The sequence below is a fragment of the Enhydra lutris genome, unplaced genomic scaffold (genome assembly GCF_002288905.1).
Source record: "Enhydra lutris kenyoni isolate GAN:26980312 unplaced genomic scaffold, ASM228890v2 scaffoldscaffold66, whole genome shotgun sequence".
In the NCBI taxonomy this organism is placed as follows: domain Eukaryota; kingdom Metazoa; phylum Chordata; class Mammalia; order Carnivora; family Mustelidae; genus Enhydra; species Enhydra lutris.
The window spans coordinates 17,441,773-17,458,078 of record NW_019154150.1 but is presented as its reverse complement, the minus strand read 5'-3'; positions in this window follow the sequence as shown (position 1 = coordinate 17,458,078).

Below are 16,306 nucleotides of genomic sequence, written 5' to 3'. Positions count from 1 at the left end.
GGGGAGAGAAAAGATTCCATAAACTCCTTAGACTTGTATGAATTTTTAGAGTTGTTTTCTATGTGTGTGTTTTTGTGTCTGTGTGTGAGTGTGATAAACTCACCAGTTCACCAATTTGGAATCTTTTTCTCAGAATTAAACCAGGAGGACATTCTGGAATCCTACTTTTAAGAGAAACCAGTTACCATTGTAACTAAACATGCTTCGTAGCAGTAAAAATTAATATCCCAATTCAATTATAGTGGTTATTAACCTCAGATTACAAACTCAGGCATGTAAGAAATGTCACATGTCTTGTTTTTCTATAAATCTACTTAATTTTGATTCTGAGCCCCTATCCTGCTGGACTAGTGGGAAATTCAGCCTTTATTTTGGTGGGTTCTTTCCCTGCTAACCTCTTGAAGTTTTACCATTGTTTTGGGTTTCCTGCAATAAAAACAAGGAGTGTGTGGGACAGTTCTGGTTCCCTGATTTTCCCCTGGTGTGCCCACTATCCCACTTGCTGACTTTGCTCAGGTCTGCCTCCTCTCCGGTCCCTTGACTTGCTGGGGACTTGGTATTTTTCTTGGGAGAAATTGGATGCCACGGCTCCAGATTTGCTTCCTGGTGCACGTGGACTACTCCCTTAAAACCTACCATATCCTCAAGTCCCTACCCAGGAGCAATATTTACAGTCACAGTCTATGAAGGGTGACATTTAATTATATATGAATTAACCATCCTTGGAATATTTATTGAGATTGGAGCAGCTATCTATCTGAGGAATGTATATAAAAGTTATTTTATATAATATATGTATCTCAAATGTACGTGCTGAAGTATTGGAAAGTAAAGTGCAGACTACAATTCACTATCTGAGGTTCTTTGTGGGTAATTCCCTTTCAATTTCCCAGGGCACTCAGGAGCCCTTCAAGTTAGAGAGTGGAACTTTATACCTAGAAATATAATGGTGGTGGTATTTAGCTGAAATCCTTCCAGCTTCTCAGCCTCCACACTTGAACTTGTTTGGACTGAATGGAATCAGCTGAAAATCTTCCAAAACCAGGAAGCAGTATATTTTCTTCAGCTTTTCCTGGTTGGGGGTAGTAGACCTCATTTCTGAAACAGAACTGGTTTTGCTGGAATGCCTCTTCACTCTACCTCCCCTTTGGACCATGCCGAGTCATGATTACCGGAAGGAATGTCTCTGCCGTTGGCACAGAACAGGACAGGAAAAAAGCTGTTAATGTAAGCAATACCTTGTGGTTTTGTTTTATGAGACAAGTATTTTGTTAACAATAAAGATACTGTGTTAGGAAATTAAATCATTCATACACTAGCACTGTGTAAAGATATTAAATCATTCACAAGTTATAAATCTTCAGTAATTGATACTAAATGTGATTTCTTAAAATGCTAATACTCAGTTTAAATTCAAACATTGAACATTCAAAAATTTAACAGTCAATATTATGAAAGTGATTGAGTAAATACAGTCAGAGGATAATCATGTAGACAAGTTCTGTAGACTGCTATGCATAACCTAATATGAAGTTGAGAAGAATCATGGAAAACAAAACAACTTTTTTTAAAAAAAGATTTTATTTACTTATTTATTTGACAGAAAGAGAGTGAGAGAGCACAAGCAGGGGGAGCAGCAGAGGGAGAAGGAAAAACAGACTCCCTGCTGAGCTAAGAGTCAGCCTTGAGGCTGGATCCCAGGACCCCAGAATCATGACCTGAGCTGAAGGCAGACCCTTAACTGACCAAACCACCTAGAAACCCCCAAACAAACAACTTTTATCCCGTTTTAATTTTTGTTGTCTTCCACATATATCTATGCTCATTAATTTATCATTCTTGCATTGTTATCTGTTAAATTATTTCTCACTTCATTTTCCACCATTAGGAATATTGGCTTGATGAACATCTTTACATACATTAACATTTATATATTTTTCATTTCCTTAAGATAAATTACAAGAAGTTATGAATGTTTTCATGGTTCTTGTCATTTCTGTCCAAATTATTTCCCAGAATAATTGTGTCTATACATGAGAACACCAGCACTTTCACCAGCTTTACAAATTATCCCTTTATTAAAAATTTAATATTCCGTGATTAAACATCACTGTTGATATTGTTTTTCTTCCATAAAAGGTTGAATTTTTTTTATGTTTGTTTAGAGATTGTAGTTTTATTCCTGAGAATTATCTGTCATGTCCTTTACATATTTATCTATTAGAGCTAAATGATCTTATAAGTTATAATAGTTGCCACACTTTCCCCGTTTTTATCTCCCTTTTCATTTTGCTAATGTGTATTTAATATATCCAAAATTTAAAACATGTATGGAACTAAATCCTCACTCTATTTTCTTATGAATTCTCCAGCATTCAGATTTAGAAAATAACTGTCTTTCCAAAAATCCAAACAAATACATCCAATGCTCTTTTCTTAAAGATTTTCTGTGATACTCTCTTTTAATAATTATTTATTTACTCTAGAATGTAGTTAGGTGTATGGCATGGGCTTGAGGGAAGATCATTTATATTTTTCTAATTGCTGGATAGATATCCCAACATCATGTAATGTGGGGTGAGGATAAGGAACTCATTAATGATTAATTTGTATTATTTCCTTCAGGACACAGTAGATTTGTCCTTGCAATAGAAACTACTTCTGGACTATTTTGCTTCATTATCCAAATTTCAGTGCAAGGCAACTATAGATAATGTCACTTCTAATCAGTGTTTCTACTTTTCAATTCTTGGAATTTTCTTGAACACTATGGCTTTTTATTTGTTGTTGTTGTTCATGCTCCTTTTGGTTTTCATTCATTTTTTATTAGGAAAAAAAAATTCAGCACATACCCAGGCCTATACCATATATCTAGACTTCATAAATGTACTTTGTCATATTTGATGCAGAATTTAACCTTTCATTTAGGAAGAAACAAAATATTATAAACATTTCACCACCATTTGGGTAACTATCCTTAGTTCCTAATTCCTGTTCCTACTGAGCTTCCCAGACTCCATTCCTGTTATGGATTAAACGTGGATCCTTCCATCAATGTGTGTATCTACAATCTGGAGTGTTATCCTCTGTGTACAATTTTTTTTTTTTAATTTATGTAAGTGTAACTCTATATGTATTGTTCTACCACCTTTTTCCTTTATTTATGATTATGTTTTTGAAATCCATCTATGTTGATACATATCTTACTCATTTTAACTGCCATGTAGTGTTTAATCCCATGTTAAACTAATCAAACAAAGATGCCAGTAGAATGAGGCAGCTCAGATGCCTTGGTAGCCTAATAAGCAAACCAAAACTCAACCCAGGGTTAATTTCTATGAAAGCCTCAAGGTTAAGAAGAATAACCAATCACAAACAGCAAACTAGTCTTTCCCAAATAATGCAATCACTTAAGTTATAACAAATCAAATAATTTCTTTGCTCTGCTTCTGTGTCTTCTCTACCTCTAGGTCCTGTTGGTAGAATACTCCTAACAACTTTTTGTTTTGTGCTGCCCAGTTCAAAATGATAGTTGTTCAAATAAACTTCAAGTTTAGCTTTTAATACACATAAATATACCAAATATACCATAAATAAATATACCACAGTCTTTTTGTTTACTTTGCTCCAAGACACTGGGGTTGTTTCTATTTTTTTTTTTTAAACAATTACAAAGTGTTAAGTGGACAGTACTGATCTATTTTATTAGAAAAGGAAATGATATCAAATTTAATTAAAAGAAGTCAAAAAATTTCACATCATCAGAAAGTATACAGACTGAGCATGACTAGCAAAGAAATAGGATATGGAGAAATTAAATAATTATCACCTCCCCCCCACAAAGTGAGAAAAGTTCTGCCAGTTTAAATTCTAACAAAATGGGTGCAGGATCTGTATGCTAACAACTATACCAAACTAATAAAAGGAATATAAAAGACTGTTGAAGAGGAAAACATTTTACTCTGTCCTTCGAGGTTCTTCTAGCAGGTCTAAGAATCAGATGGACATGAGACAGATTAACAGGTGAAAATCAAACAAAATTTAATAACATGTATGTCTCCTGTATACATGGAAAAGACCCAGGAAAACTGAGTAACTCCCCAAAATGGCTGAAACAATCACCTTAAATACCATCTCCAGCTAAAGACCAAAGCTGGTGTTGGGGATGCAGAGTCAGCTATGGAAAGTCACCAAGACAAGTAAGGCAAACACAGGGAAGACTGTTATGTAGATCAAGTCCTTGCCTTCTCCAGAGATAAAGGTTTTGAGATTTAGAGTCATCCCGCTCTTCCTGGTACAGAGGGAGACAGGCTTACACAGTTTAGGTGCACCTGGGTGGCTCAGTCAGTTAAGCATCTGCCTTCGGCTCAGGTCATGATCTCAGGGTCCTGGAATCAAGCCCCACATTGGGCTCCCTGCTCAGTGGTGAGTCTGCTTCTCCTTCTTCTTCTGTCCCTTCCCTCCCACCTTGTAATCTCTCTCTCATTCAAACAAATAAATGAAATATTAAAAAAAAAACTTAATATATCAAAGAGGCATACTTTAAAATGCAAAAATGTTTCTCACAAGACCAAAATAATTGGAACACTACACTGTGATCATGAATTGGAAGACTCTGTTGTTAAGACATCATTATTCCCCAATTTGAATTGCAGATTCAACACAATCCCATAACAATCCTAGCCCCATACCTTCTTTTGTAAACATCAGCAGAAAGATTCTAAAATTTATATATAAATCCAAAGGAACTAGGACAACTCAAACAACTCTGAAAACAAACCAAGTTGAAGGGCAGACTATCTAGTTTGAAGACAGACTATAAAGCTATAGTTGTCAGAATCAGCAGCCCAGAAACAGACTATACAAATATAAGTAACTGATTCTTGATAATTAATGAGGGAATCTAGTAATATAAATAAAATCTATTGCTAACCCACAAAAATTTTTCCACAGAGGTAGAAAAGAAAAAAAGAACAGTTTTATTATTGAATAAGCATTCAATCAGAATATGAGGTACATCTAAGGAGATTTTAAAGACAGAAAGAAATGACACCATTTTACACAGCAAAGCAGATACAATCCATTACATATATGTTAATTTTATTTTCAAAAAGGAAAAATAAAGCTTCTCACATCTCTATACCAAACAGAAAGTTACAATTTAGAGTCAAACACTGAAGCTAAAACTCCCACAGAGGCAGAAAGACAAGGTCATGCTTCTTGATCTTTGCATTTCAAAGAGATGTCCCATCATTCTCAAGAAAGAAACCTCTGGAATGTAAAGCTGGCAAGAGGCTCATTTAGCTCTTAAGAGGACTAAAATGCATTAAAAACAAAGAGAGCATTTACATTTTCAGATTTTCTAAAGGAAATGCTAAAGGGAAAGGAGAGCAACAACTTTTCTTCCTCTTTTGGTATGAAGGAGAATTTATTTAAATATTTTAAAAAATATTTTAATAGAGAGCATGAGAAGTGGGAGGGTCAGAGGGAGAAGGAGACTCCCTGCCAAGCAGGGAGCCCAATGCAGGACTGGATCCCAGGACTCCAGGATCATGACCTGAGCCGAAGGCTGTCGCTTAACCAACTGAGCCACCCAGGCATCCCGAGAATTTATTTATATTTGTGTTTTCCCTAACACAGTGTACAAAGTCAATTCAATGGAGAAATGACAGTCCTTTCAACAACTGGTGTTAAGAGAAACTGGGAGTAATTATGCAACATAAATGAACCTCAATATACACCACACATTTTATACAAAAATTAACACAAAATGGATCATAAATATAAATGTGAAATTGTAAAACTTCTAGAAGAACACAGTAGAAAAATCTGGGTAACTTAAAGTTCGACAATGAGTTTTTTTAAAAGTGACACCAAAGGCATGACCCATAAAAGAAAAATTGACAAACTGCCTTTGGTAAGAATTTAAACTTCTGTTTTGTGGAAGAATTGGTAAAGGAATGCAAAGATAAATCAAGCATTGGAAGAAAATATATTTTTTAAAGATTTTATTTATTTATTTATTTATTTAAGAGAGAGAGAAAGAGAGAGCACAAGTGCAGGGGAAGCAGAGAGAGGGAGAAGGAGGGAGAAAGAATCTCCAGCTGACTGCATTCAGCACAGAGCCTGACTCAGGGCTCAGTCTCAGGCCCCTGAGATCATGACCCGCACAGAAACCAAGTTGGATGCTCAACTGACTGAGCCACCCAGAGACCCCTGGAAGAAAATATTTTTTTAAAATCATATAATCATATTTTTTAAAGAATATTTGTATTCAGGACATATAAAGAGCACTTAACACTCAACAATAAGAAAACAAAAAGAAACCTGCTCTAAAAAATGGGCAAAAAACTGAACAGCAAATTCACCAAATAAAATAGAGGGATGATAAACAAGTATATACAAAAGCTTAACTTATGAATCATTAGGGAAATGCAAATCAAAACCACAAAGACACATGACTATACAAGCACCAGAATGGCTAATTGAAAAGATCAGAATATGTCACCCTAAAATATGCCACTTTGACATCAGGGTAATTTTGAGCTGAAAGCAATTAAGAAATAGCAAAGCCAGGAGGATCTCTCTACCCTTTTCCTTTCTGTCAGAAGCAGGGCATGATTTTCCCTTTTGTAAAGGAAATAGATCACCTGAAATGACTTGTGCTGTATAACAAAACTTACTGAACAATCCTTATTTACTGTATATTTCCTAGTCACCTTCCCACCAGTTACCTTCCTCCCCAAAGAGTCCAAACTCTCTTTTCCTTTGTCTAATCTCTCCCCCACAATTTATCATCCTTTGATATATAGGCCTCTGGGTCTAACAGCCTCTTTGGGTTTTTACTTCTTTTCTATGAAGTCCTCACAAGCAGGCAAAATAAACCTTTCTCCTTTTAATGTCTTTTTTTTTTCTTTCCCCAATTAATTCACAGGTTCCCATACTGAACACAAGAGGATAAGGGAAACTTTTTTACCTCTCCCTATACACACACAAAAGCCAAACTCACTAAGTGGTAGTGAGAATATTGAGCAACAAAAAACGTTGCATACATTGCTAATGGGATGTGAAGTGGTATAGTCATTTTGGACAACAATTTAGAAGTTTCTTGTAAAGCTAAATATATACTTAGTGTATTACCTAGCAATCCCCTCGTAAGCATTTACTTGAGAGAACTGAAAATTTATGCTCACCCAAAAGCCTGTATACAAATACTTATAGAAGCCTTATCCATAATTGATCCCAAGTGGAAATAATCCAGATATCTTTCAACAGATAAATGCATCAACCAACTATGGTACATGCATCCAAAGGATTACTATACAGCAATAAAAATGCATGAACTATTGGTTAACATAACAACGTGGGTGAATCTGAAGTACATTTCACCAAATGAAAGTTGCTAGACTCTGCATGCGACATTCATATGATTCCATTCATGCAACATTATGGAAAAGGGAATAATATGAGATCCTTGGTTGCCAAGATTTGAAGATAGAGGAACTGATGACAAAGGGACGACATAAGGAATCTTTTAGGGTGATGGAACTCTTCTCTACTACAGTTTCGGATACCTGACATATGCATTTTTTCAAAAGCCACAGAAAAGTACACCACAAAGAGTGAATTTTACTATATACAAGTTTTAAAAAACCAAGTAGGATGACAGGACAATATTAAAGAAAAAACAATTCTGGCCCTTGTTAACATGGTAAGGAAGACTTTATTCAAGACTATGGCAATAAAAATATTCAAAAGGGGAGCAATTAGGCTCAAATTTGAATTCAGAGACAGCTGTGCATTTATAGCCAATGAGCAGAGTGAAAGGAGTCAGTTCGTAGGAAGTTACTGAGAAAATTAAGGGTAGCAGCGTTCTTGCCTAGCTGACTTGGCAAAATTCGTGCTAATGGCAAGTCAAGACAGATATCAAAGGTGGGGAATGGAGAACTTGGTCATAGAAAGTCAGGGGATTCTCTGTGAACTACTTAGTGGGATTCTTACTGAAACTAGTCTTGGTAAGGATAAACACCGAAGTCCAGAGTCAAAGCCTAGTAGAGAAGAAGGCTCAGAAGTGTCTATCTAAAGTCTGCGTGGAAAGAGATTCTTCGCCAGCAACCAGACAAGAACGTAGACTAGGAGAAATAAACCTAGTAGTGTTGCAAATATGTGACAATTTCACTGAAGGGGATGGGGGGAAAAGGTACTAACCTAAATGACTTTGGAGAATACATTTTTGGCTGGATAATGTAAAGCTAAGGGGAAAAAGAGCTATTCATAAATACCATACTCTAGTTGGTAAATTTGTTTCTTTCAGGGGCACTGTAATGCAGGTTAACAATTCTGAAATTAATTTATGTGTATAATACAATTGAACAAATAAGCAAATATAACTAAAGAGAGCCAGATTTCTTACTGTTAGAGAAGAAGTTATACATAAGCAGGGCAGGGAATGCTAGAAAGAATCCTGTAGTTTTGGATTAGAAATGGTGATATCAGTGTGAATATGAATTAATTAATGTGTATGATGTGAATTAATGTTCATACACATCATACACAAATGTATAATGCATTCATATTACGTGTGTGTGTAATATACGTAAACTGTGTGTGTGTGTGTGTGTGTGTGTGTACTTGGACTAGGGTATATGCATATATTTCCTAGCTCTGTCTTCTGAGATGTCCTAGATGCAATGACACCCCAGTTAGAAACAGCACCCTTAGTGTCTACATATTGGCTTCTAATGGAAAGAGCCAGGGCTCCATGGAGGAGTAGCTAACTTTAGAGCTGAGTAATGAAAGATGAGCCTAGAGTGTCTCTTTGTGCCGATGGGTAGGTAGAGCTTTCAAGAGAGAGCTAAGAACATGTCAACAAGACAGAGGAACCAACCTATGAAAGATCCCAATGGTCAAAGCTGGGACAATTTGAGCACAAGATAAATAGCAGTGGTACTAGGTTATGACTAAGAGAATACAATGAATCTCTGTGAGTCCAGACTGACATAAGTAAATGACTAAATAAATAAATGGGTGGGGAGGAGACAAACCTTTCTTACAAAAGAATTCCACTTAATAAATATGGAAAGTATGAAGGAAATAGAAAATCACCGTTAGAACTCCCAAGTAGGGGCGCCTGGGTGGCTCAGTGGGTTAAGCCTCTGCCTTCGGCTCAGATTATGATCTCAGGGTCCTGGGATCCAGCGCTGCATCGGGCTCTCTGCTTAGCGGGGAGCCTGCTTCTCCCTCTCTCTTTTTCTGCCTACTTGCGATCGCTATCTCTCAAATAAATAAAATCTTAAAAAAAAAGAACTCCCAAGTAATAATTCTTAAAAGCAACAAGCACTGATGAATGATAAAATCAGTGTGTAAAACTTCAAGGAGAAACAGGATAGGTGCATAAACCTTAATGTATCTCCTCCCAAATATTTAGTAATCGCTGTTGGTGGTTTTAACATATGTCTACAAATTCTTTGACATTCTTTTATCCAGAAAACAGTGTTTAATTCTCTTTCATTTGAGTGGGGCCTGGAGTAAGTAACTTACTTTTAAGGACTAGTATATGAAAAGGAAGAAAAGAGACAGTCTGCATTGGGAAAGCCTGGTAGACCCCACTGTAACCAAATAATCAAGGTTAATATTACTTGGAGTAAAACAGGAAACAACCCATATGTCTGGGTCTAGGACTAATTCTGTCCCATCAATGAAGCAAAGCCCTTCTGAGTATTCTACTCAGCGTCCTGTGAATCATAAGGTTTTCCAGTCTAGCTGATAGGAGGAGGCAGACTCTGTAGAAACCCTGAGTACTGTTTCCTCTAGTCTCTTAAGAGGGTCTTTCTCCAGTGACAGGCAGTTTCTTCACATGCACATCCTGATCAGTCCTCTGTCAAAATCCTCAAAGGAAAAATTTCATGGATCGCGGATCTCCAGAATTTTCTGAAGCTTTTTTCTTATCCAATGTGTTTGACCCTTGAGCAACACAGGGGTTAAGGCTGCTGAATCCTGCATAGTTGAAAATCCCTTTATTACTTCTGATTCCCCAACAACCTAACTACTCATAGCCTACTGTTGACCAGAAGTCTTACCCATAACATAGTCAACTAACCTATTTTGTATATGTTTTATAGACTGTATTCTTACAATAAAGTAAGCTGGAGAAAAGAAAATGTTAACAAAATCCCAAGAGAAAATAGGTTTACAGTACTGGACTGTAAAAAAAAAAAAAAAAAAAAAGTCTGCATATGAGCAGTGTTCCCAGTGGTCCCATGGATCTGCCTCTTGCTTCAACAGTCTTTGGACAATTGACTGATGAATGGATGAAGACAATGTGGTGTGTGTGTGAGCGTATATATATATATATATATATATATATGGAATATTAATCAACCATCAAAAAAATGAAATCTTGCCATTTGCAATGATGTGGATAGAACTAGAGTGTGTTATGTTAATCGGAATAAGGCAGTCAGAGAAAGACAAATACCATATGATCTCACTCATCTGCGGAATTTAAGAAAGAAATCAGATAAACATATAGGAAGGGGGAGAAAAAGGAGAGAGGGAAACAAACCATAAGAGACTCTTTAACAATAGAGAACAAACTAGAGTTGATGGAGAGAGGTGAGTAAGTCAAATGGGTGAAGGGTGTTAAGGGGGCACTTGTGATGGGCACTGGGTGCTGTCTGTAAGTGATGAATCACTGAATTCTATTCTAGAAACCAATATTACACTGGGTATTAACTCAAATTTAAATAAAAAAGGAAAAAAATTCCTCCTGTATCTGGAAAACAAATAAATATTCTAATATTTTCTTTTTAAAAAAATAGAAAACAGTGTTTAGACAGCACAGACCCTGGGACGCCCCTTCTTCCAGCATCTGACCACTCTCCAACCTCTCTTCCAGTCATAACCTCTGGGAACCATCTTCTGAGCCATCCTCTACCTTCTGGACCAGACAATACAATTTTTGAGCTTAGCTCTTTATTGCCAATCAACAGTGAGTTCCTAGATTGCTCAGAACTAATACACTGAGGTGGAGGCCACCCCTATCACCTGCTTGGTCAACCTCCATCTGCAAGACTAGGAGCCTCTGAAGCCCAGTGGCCCTGGAGGGGTCCCTCTCATGACCCCCTGGTGTCAGGGCTTCTGTTGAGCCTCTCCCTGCAGCCGTTAGGCAGCTATCTAACCACCCTGGAACCTTCTCCCAAGCCATGCACCAAATAGAAACAATAAAACTTTTTCAGAAAAACAACAACAACAAAAAATCCTGCTAAGTGGACCCACATAATTCAAACCCACATTGCTCAACAGTCAGCTGTAGTCTTTCCACACCTTCTAGCTCCCCATCTCTCCCTTCTCCCAAATTGGCCTTCTTAACTAAGGAGTTAGCTAACTGAGCTCCACCTGGGATCCCCTTACCTGGGCTGCACTCTAAAAACTCACAGTAAGCTGAAGCAGTCTGTTGGTTGCCTGTTTCACAGGGATCCTGTCCTCCATCACCTCATTCCAGCATCTTCAAAACTGTTGTTTGGTACATTCCGTCCGGTTGTTTCATTGTTGCATACAGAAGAGATTTACTGAATCAGTGATCCTGATGCTCCACTTCACCACTGAAACTGACTGGGCTCAACTTCTCACCAAGTGGGAAACTGATCTGTAATCTAACTCAATCTGGAGTATGCTTGAGTCCTGTCATCCAGAGCAACTATGACAGAGTTTGGTTTGATTTTCTGGATTTAATGGTGATGTTAGACAGCAAAGACAGAGAAGGGGTTTCAAGGACAATTACTCTTCAAATTAAGGAAAGTCACCCACGCTCAAGCTCACGATGGGGTTCAAAGTCACCCACGCAAACATCTCCTGTCCTGAATTCAGCAAAACCTTTGATGAATATACATTGGATTTTTCTTATTTTGAAAATAAGAACCAAAGGCAATCCACGTAAGTAGGATGAGGCCCAAGACCGCAAGCCATTCAATTATCATTACAGCCGACAGCATCACACAACACTCGGCATGAAATTGGAGATGGGCCACAACTGCACAAATGCCAGTCCTTGGTTTCTAATTGCCAGACACTTTTAAGAAGATGGTTTGGCACCAGGGCTGGTAACCCAGTTTTCCTTCAATCTTCACAAATAATGGCAATTTGATCATTAGCTTCTTCTTTCCATTTTCTCAGTTGTATCACATCGCTCTTACTGCAAGCTATGTGCTTATCCAAAATCAGATTCACCCACTTGTCAGCCAAACGAGCTCCCCTTCAAAATTCGCTGGCACTAACAACCATTTTTTTTTTCATCTTCCCAGAATTGAAGACTTGCATCAATCTTCCACAAATGTCTTCATTCATAATAGTGCAGCCTGACTTTGGTCCGTTAGGATAGTACAATCCACACACACACACATCACATACATTAAACTGCTGACTTGGAAAGGTAAAATTCAAATATCAGCTAGCATTCAGTCAGGAACATTGGTACCAATTTGATCTCATTTAGAAGTCAGGCCTTCACAGCTCTAACTATCAGTTAACTCTGCCTTCTTTTACGTCGTTGGTGTCTGAGTTTTGTTATTTAGGCTTGACCTTTTCAGGATTCGATGCATGCTTTTTCCAAGGTGAAGAGGGTGTTGTTGTTACCAAATCACTGCATTCCAGTAAAATCTCCTATTCCCTTCCTGGCTTTAGAGAACCCAGTCCTGCTGCTAGCTCATAACCAGCATCCTGGCCAAGCCAACCCCAGTCCTATAACCACATGCCTTCAACCTATAACCACAGAGAGAGAGAGAGAGAGAGAGAGAGAGAGAGAGAGACTAGAGGTAGAACCTTTTCCTTAAATACACTATTGAGATCTCATTTCCACATTCCTATAACACTGACCTATACAAGTAGAAGACACTATTGCTACAGCATAAATATGCAGGATTAGGCACATGGTTGAGCTGGCCACAGGAAAGATAGAACAGACCCAAGTGCCATCTAATCTTCTTATGTGTAATTCCCAGGATCTGTTCTTCACCCTTGATTGTTCCCATAAGGAGATGTGATGCAGAAATTCCCACATAGACTCTAGCATGTGGCTACAACTGTAATGGCCACATCCAGAGCCTGCAGATAGTGGAGAATCCCAAACGTATTTTTCCAATTCACACACTAAATTAAGAGGAACCCGTGTGCTCTTGCTTGGCAGACAAGCAAGTCTCTACAATACGAATGTGAGGCCTCCCTAAAAGCCATGCAACTTGGGTTGTATAGTTCTTCCCTAGGGATGTGAGAATTACCAGAATCGATCCACAGACTCCAGGGCAACAGCCTGTAAACACTACATTGAGGCTGTTGGTCTCAGGTTGAGAAAGTTCCTCTCCAGTGGAGAGGACTAGTAAACCCAAGTCTGGGAGGCCTTAACTTAGGGAAACATGTGTTTGGGTTTTTGAACACTTGACCTAATCATTCAACCAAAAGAAAAAACTCATGTTGATTTCAGTATGACATGAAAGACGTATTTTTATACTTAGCATGGGTTCTTCAGTGGGACATTATGGTCCTGTCCTAATGTTCTGCTCCCTAAGAGCAGTGAGATGAAGAGGTCATGAAGGGCCCTCAAAGCTTGCATTGCTTATCTCCTTCCTCACCCAGCCTGCTAGCGGTAGGGAACCCCACCTGCAGAGAGAGCAGCTGTGTTTCCATAATGGCGGCATAACAACCTTCTCACCCCTTAGTCTCCCGAAGAATATGATCTGCCTCAAGAAACCTTAAAGCTTTCAACTAACAGAATAAAAATGGTTTAGGGCTCACCATTCACTTGAGCGACAGTTTGTGATTCTTTGTGTTGTACATTGTTATCAGCGATCAGGCAGCATTGTGGAATATTGCAAATACAAGCTTCTGTTAGGCAGTGTCAGTGAAATGTTAACCAAGCCATAACTTGTGATGCCCTAAGGTAGATGTGATTTAGTCTCACTCTCTCGCAAGGAAATATTTAGAAATCAAAATTGTAAATTTTACTTATTCTGGTAAGAACATTGGTCTGAGATAAGTCTAAATTCATGTTTAAGTGGAAACTTTGCTCTCTCTCTGCAGGAGCACACATACTAACACAAACACTTGACATTTTGGCTCGTAGCTTGTGTTTTAAGATTAATGGTGACTCGAGAGTTTTCTCTTAGGCACAGGTTAGTTGTTTTACATTTATGTACCCAAATGTCCCCTAGATAAAAACGCTATCTCTGAAGGTACATTGAAGCCCTTCCCTGCCCACCTTCCTTACTGCCACAATTATTTATTGAGCAATTACTATGTCTTAAGCCCCCTAAGTATATCAGTCTAATTTTTAAAGCGCACAGAGATATATAATTACAAATCCATACAGTTTAAGAAAATTGTAGATTTTTTTTTAATATTGATGCAGAAAGGGAAGGCATCCTTAAGAAGCTGAGAATCAAGCTGAGATTTGTATTGTGTGAAGAAATTTAGTTAGGAGGGGAACAGCATTCTGGGAAGAGAAAGAAACATCCAAAAGTTTTGACATGTGGGGTAGCATTTTAGGAGAAGAAAGTACTACTTCCAAAAGTTTTGACATGCAGGATCTGGAAGGATACTGACTTTTCTGGCTCTCAGCAGGAGGGAGGTAACACAACATAAAGCTGAAACTGTATCTGAGTTGGAAGGCGGCAGAGCCTTGGCAGCCGCTGGCAGAATTTGATCTTTATCCCAAGAATTGAAATCACTCGCCTCCGCCTCCGTGTAGCTTAACCACCAGGACAGAGAACTAAGATGACTATCATCAACATGATTTAAAAAAATGTTCATTTTAGAAGATTCTCGCTCAGAAAGTTAAGGTCATAAATCAGTGAAACTTTACTGTTTGCTCTAGGAAATTCCTGCCAACTAATTTATCTAGACAAACGTTTGACTCATCTCTCCCATCATGACTAAATAGTGCTCACCTGCAGAAACAGCTTGCTTATCACACTACAGTTTATTTATCAAGACTTACATCAAGACTCTCACCTTGCTGCGTCCACCAATCCTAAACTGTTCCGTGATAAACGACGTCCCAATCAGTTTGCCTTGGAAGACCCGCCTTAAGCCACCTGAGCACAGACCAGAAGCTGGTAAATATCCTCCTCCAACTTCCTCCTTCTGAAACACCATTAATACACTTTCAAGGCAGGGTTTCCTGTACTCAGCAGAGCTAAGAAACTTAGCTTTGCTTGACCAACAGGTTTTCTGAAGGTCTTTTTGCAGAGTTGGCAGTTGCCAATCCTGAGAGCAAACAAAATGAGAGATAGGATCAGTTTCATGTTCTAATCTGGTTGCAGTTTAGTTAAGTAGATCAGACAAAGCCCAGAGCCCATGTGTGGTTGCAGCAAGGTGGTTATTACTATAGTCCAGAGGAGACGTAAAAGAAATTTGGAATTTGGACAAAACAATGAGATGGGATAAATGGGGGGATCAGAGACATATCTTGGAGGTATTCCCAACAAGGTTTGCTAATAGATTGGACAGAGGGGTGGGGGAGAGAGGGAGACAAGGTATCAGGCATGAATTACACACTTTGGTTTGCTACACTAGATAGAAAGTGATGTCATTCCCTGAGATGGAAACACAGGCAAAGAAACAGGTTTGAAAAGGAATGTAAGCTTGAGGTAGAAAATCATGAGTCAGTTTTGGGCACGCTGAGTTTGAGTGAGACACCGAGGGAAGATGTCAATTAGGCATTAGCACAGTGGTCCTGGATCTCACAAATGTCTTAAAACAAAGTAAGGACCAAATACTCAGAAAATATTTATTTTCACCTCCGCTGTGGTCCCTGTAAAAATTTTTAATATTTCTTAGTATTCCAAGCCAAAATACCTTCTCTACAGCCCTCCAAGTTCAAGACAAGAAGCAGACAGGAAAATTCCTATATTCTGATCTGAGAAAGGCACCAAGACAATATGATATAATTATTGCCCTCTGAGACCAAGCTGGTTCTTGATGCTTTTGCTTGCCAAGTAGCTGTGGGATGCCAGGCCCAGTCAGATTGCTAGGACCCGTCCAAGATGACTCTTTCCTCTCCACCGTAGCTAGAGCAAAATGAAGGAAGTTTATAGACTGGGCTCTGGGGTGAGGTAGATTTATATTTGACTGTTGGATCGGCTACTCACTAGTTCGGTAATCTCAGGGAATTTTCTTACACTATTTGAGTCCAGGGTTCCTCACCTGAAAATGAGCCTAACAATAATTCCCACCACGATGACATTTCATGAGGACCGTGTGAGGTACTAGCTGACGTAGCCCTTGGAAGGTGGTATGGGCTAAACGAATGTTA